Source organism: Mandrillus leucophaeus, unplaced genomic scaffold, assembly GCF_000951045.1.
Source record: "Mandrillus leucophaeus isolate KB7577 unplaced genomic scaffold, Mleu.le_1.0 Scaffold755, whole genome shotgun sequence".
Taxonomy (NCBI): Eukaryota; Metazoa; Chordata; class Mammalia; order Primates; family Cercopithecidae; genus Mandrillus; species Mandrillus leucophaeus.
Window position 1 is genome coordinate 502,248 of NW_012108197.1, and position 4,914 is coordinate 507,161.

The window sequence follows — 4,914 nt, forward strand, 5'->3', positions numbered from 1 at the left end:
GCCAGGATGGTCTCGATCTCCTGACCTCGTGATCCGCCCGTCTCGGCCTCCCAAAGTGCTGGGATTACAGGCTTGAGCCACCGCACCCGGCCCAAATATACTCTTTTGTCTTTGTCTTTATTGCCACATTCGTCCTCCTTTGTTCAGTCCAATAAGGTCCGCAGCAAAGTGGCATCCACACACAGGGACTTCGAGGATGTGAATGAAGAAGGTCTGCTGGAGCAGAAGTCAAATTGACTGGATGAACGGGGACCCTGGGACAAAACTGCCAGCAGTGGATATAAGGTCAGTGCTCTAAAGAAATACTGGGAATGGGAACTTTCTGAATCAAGGTAACATGAGCAGAATTTGTCTGTTGAAGAAACACGTTATATGCAGTTGCTTAAAGTTCTGTTGAAACAGTCTGGAGCTCAAGTTAATTCACAGACATTAAGCTTCTGCAGGAGGTTATTAAGCATAACTTATGGTTTCTGCAGGCAGGCACTATCAATGAGGAAAACTGGAATAGAGTAGGAGACAGATTGAAATTGGCTCATCAAAAAGGTCTTAAAGTAGACCCTTCTGTTTTGTCTGCTTGGGGTTTGGTTTGCACAGTCCTACTGCCGCTGTCTCCTTCTTATTCTGTCAGATAACAGGAGTCAGGTTCTGAGTCTCAAGAATTAAAAAGATTATTCGTTCCTCCGACAATGCCTATTGAAAATAATGAGCAAAAGAAAGGGGAGAATTGGCCACTTGCTAAGCAGGAAACAGGAGAGAATTGGTCTCTGCCACCCCCTGCAATAACAGAAGTAGAAACCCCCATACAAAATAATTTTGCATGCTGCTGCTGTGGCTGGGGAGCCTTTAGAGCCTTGTGCTTTTCCTATTACTGTGAGGACTGATCCAAACAATCCGCAACGTCTTTTACATGAGCACAGTCCTGTACAGTTTAAATTACTAAAAGAATTAAAAGCTAGAGTGGTTAATTCACTATAGGGCTGTTAGAATCGGTGTTTAGTGTCATGCACCTCCCACCCTTTCATATAAAACATTTGGCTGCACTTGCTTATCCACCAGTGCACAGCTGACATGGAGCTTAAATTGGCAAGAAATGTGTGCAGACCAGGCGAGGCAGAATGAAGCCGCTGGTCAAGGAAACATTACAGAAGAAATGATGACAGGCAGTGGCCCATTTTCAGATCTGGTACAACAACTAACATTCCCAGAGGTTGTCTGCCTTAGCCGCCAAGCACACTTGGAGAACAATTCCTGAAGAGGGAGTTCCAGTGCAGTCTTTCTACATATCACCCAGGGATCATGAAAGCCTTATGCACAATTTATTGCATGGTTGCTAGAGGCAGTGTGGCATCAGATCCCTCATGCCCCGGCTCCAGAAATGCTTACCATAATTCTAACCTATGAAAACCCAAATGCAGATTGCAAGCGAGTAATGGCTCCCGTGAGATCCACAAAAAGCTTGGGGAATTATCTTAAAGCTTGTCAGAATGTAGGAATTTGATTTCATTGTTCTACAATGTTAGCGCAAGTAATAGCTAGTTTAGCAGTTGACAGATCTAAAAGGAGCCAAGAGTCAAACCTTCAAGTGGAAAAATGTTATAATTGTGGAAAAACTGGACATTTCAAAAAGGGATGTCACCAGATCTCAGGAAAGAAAGGACCTCACAATGCAGTGCCCCCAACCCTGAGCAGAAAAAACACCAGGACTCTGTCCTCACTGTAACAAAGGGAATCACTCAGGTGTAACAATGGCAATCATTGGGCTAATCAGTGCTGCTTGAATGACACCCCCCTGTTGGGAAACGAGAAGGGGCTCTGGACCCAGGCCCCTCAAACAATGAAGGCATTCCCAGTTCAGACCACAACCCCATATAAAGGGTTGGTCCCAGGAGAAACATTGATTTCCTCTCCCCAGGAACACCAGGAAGTACTGGATTAGATCTCCCAGTCAGAGAAAGAATTACATTAGTTGCAGGAGACAAACCTACCAAAGTACCCAATGTTATTTGGGGACCTATACCAGCAGCATACATGGGACTAATTTTAGGCAAAAGCTGCCTTAACTTGCAAGGCATCACTGTAGTCCAAGGAGTAGTTGACTCTGATTATGAAGGAGAAATTCAAGTAGTTTTAATGTCACAAGATCTTTGGGTTTTTGAACCAGGAGAATATATAGTGTAATTATTGCTTATGTCCTGCAAATTACACCCTTCTCCACAAAAGGAGAAATGAAGAAATAAAGGGTTTGGGAGCACAACTACATGAGAAACCCATCTATCACAACCCATAGTCTCTAATAGACCCACCTGTGTAGTGCAAATTAAAAGAAAGAAATTTTATGGGCTTATGGAAACAGGAGCTGATGTGTCAGTAATATCCAGTAAGGATTAGCCCGTATCTTGGCCCATTATGGGAGGAATACCTGGGCTATGGATTCCTGTTAATCTGTCCGAGCCTTGGGCTGCCACCCCCTCTCTGCACTTCATGAAACTTCTTTTAACTCAACTTACTCATTGTGTCCGTAGAGCCTTAGGCATAATAGTTTTTGCTATTGTTTCCTTGGTCACACTAATAACTTCTGTTGTGATGTCCTCTGTAGCTTTGCATAGTTCTATTCAACAGTTCTATGTTGAGGAGAACAAGTACAAAGCTTCAATTGCAACAGCAATTGTGTTGTCATTTAAATCACACTCATATTTGTGTAACCAACTTAGAATATAACCAAAGTGAGTATCCATGGGAACTTGTGAGAGCCCATTTGCAGGGAACTTTCACATCCAACATCACCTTTGACACTGGTGAATTACAAAATAAAATTCTTGATTTAAATAGGTAAACTCAAGAGTTTCAGCCTTCTTTAGAAGACTGGACCACATTCCAGAAAGGCTTGGAGAGCCTCAATCCTTGGACCTATCTAAAGCACCACATTAAAATCTCATATGTAGTTCTTGGGGTAATGCTGTTCTGTCTCTGTTTTCTGTTCATAGTCTGTAAAATTGGATGGACCAGCAATCAGAAAATGACAGCTGCCCAACCTGGCCTTACATTTATTCGATTAATGCATAAACAGAAAGGGGGAAATGTTAGGAGCTGAAACTCTGAGGGTCATTCCACTGGAGGGAATATGATCAAACAGTAAACTGTTTATAATGAATGCAGAATGTGGGCAAACTCGCATCTGCTCCTGCCACCAGAAGGTACACTGAGGGCAGTCACCCCCTGGTGCCATGCTCCTTGTGGTTATCTACTGGAACATCTGGAGAGTACTGTTCAAAGAATAGTCATGCAGGCCTGCATTAAGTCAAGCGGCTGACCACAACCTCCTTCTGCTCCCTGTCTCCTTTACTCCATAAATATGAAGGGCTATAGAAGCTCAGGTCGCTTGTTCACTAGAAGCAAGGAGCCCCCTGACCTCTTCTTCCAAATATACTCTTTTGTCTTTGCATTTATTCTCGCGTTCATCCTCCTTTGTTCAGTCCAATAAGGTCTGCAGCAAAATGAAACCTGTAGCGTATACTAGGAATTGCGTATTAAAGTTATTCTCACCCAGGAAGACCAGGTTTCTGTAGTTCTCTAACATCACATTTCTATATAAATTCTGCTGTGCAGTGTCCAGGAATTGCCACTCCTCCAGAGAGAATTCTACGGCCACATCCCTAAATGTCAGAGATCCCTGGAAAACACAAACAAACACGCATACTTACCAATTGGTCATGGGCAGAATTTTTAATTTCACTCAAGGTAAAATGGAGAGAGTAAAGAGAGCTGGTTCTGACTCATAAGCAGGATGGAAATTATTCAATAAAATAGTTTTCAACACAGAAATATTCTCTAATGTTTTCTCTAACTCTGACAAAAGAAAGTGGTATAAGATCCATAACAACAGTGTATATGTAATATTTTTCTGGATAATAAAGTATAAATTGGGGAAATAAACACTAGCACATACAATTTTGAGTGCTGTATTTACATCATACAGAATTAATTGTGTGCCAGGCATGGTGGCTCATGCCTGTAATCCCAGCACTTTGGGAGGCAGAGGCGGGCAGATCACCTGACGTTGGAAGTTCGAGACCAGCCTGACCAACATGGAGAAAGTCTCTACTAAAAACACAAAATTAGCCAGTCGTGGTGGCATATGCCTGTAATCCTAGCTACTTGGGAGGCTGAGGTAGGAGAATCACTTGAATCCGGGAGGTGGAGGTTGCAGTGAGCCGAGATCACACCATTGCACTCCAGCTCGGGCAACATTAGCGAAACTCCATCTCAAAAAAAAAAAAAGGAATTAATTGTATTTTTCAGATGAAAAAGACATAGTTTTATATATTATTTAGATGGAATAGACAAGTTAAGTTAGCAGGTGTCACTCCAATTTTAATGTGTACAATAAGGTAGAGATCCTGTTAACGCAGCTTTTTTTTTTTTCCAGAAGTTCTATGATGAAGTCTGAGTTGCTGAATTTCTAATAAGCTCATCAGTATGCCAATGATTTTGGCACAAAAAGATTATTTGGTCAAACATCCAGTAATTGAATGAGCCTGTGTTTTTCTCAATTTTTCTGGTTTGCAGACAAAGGTGAGAGCCTTCATTTTCCAAAAACAGACAAATGCAAAGGAAACCTAAGAAAGAAGGGCAGCTGCCAGATTAAATGTGGTGGTTTGTTCACATCAGCTGCATAAAGATACTTAATAATGAAGAGAGGCCGGGTGCGGTGGCTCACACCTGTAATCCCAGCACTTTGGGAGGCCGAGGCAGGTGGATTACGACGTCAGGAGATCGAGACCATCCTGGTTAACACAGTGAAACCCTGTCTCTACTAAAAAATACAAAAAACTAGCTGGGCGAGGTGGCGGGCGCCTGTAGTCCCAGCTACTTGGGAGGCTGAGGCAGGAGAATGGCGTGAACCCAGGAGGCGGA

The 4,914-nt window shown here is 42.8% G+C and overlaps 1 pseudogene; it reads right to left on the reverse strand.

The window, feature by feature from the left end:
• Positions 1 to 4,914, reverse strand: part of LOC105529217 — a 158,505-nt pseudogene that overhangs the window by 134,496 nt on the left and 19,095 nt on the right.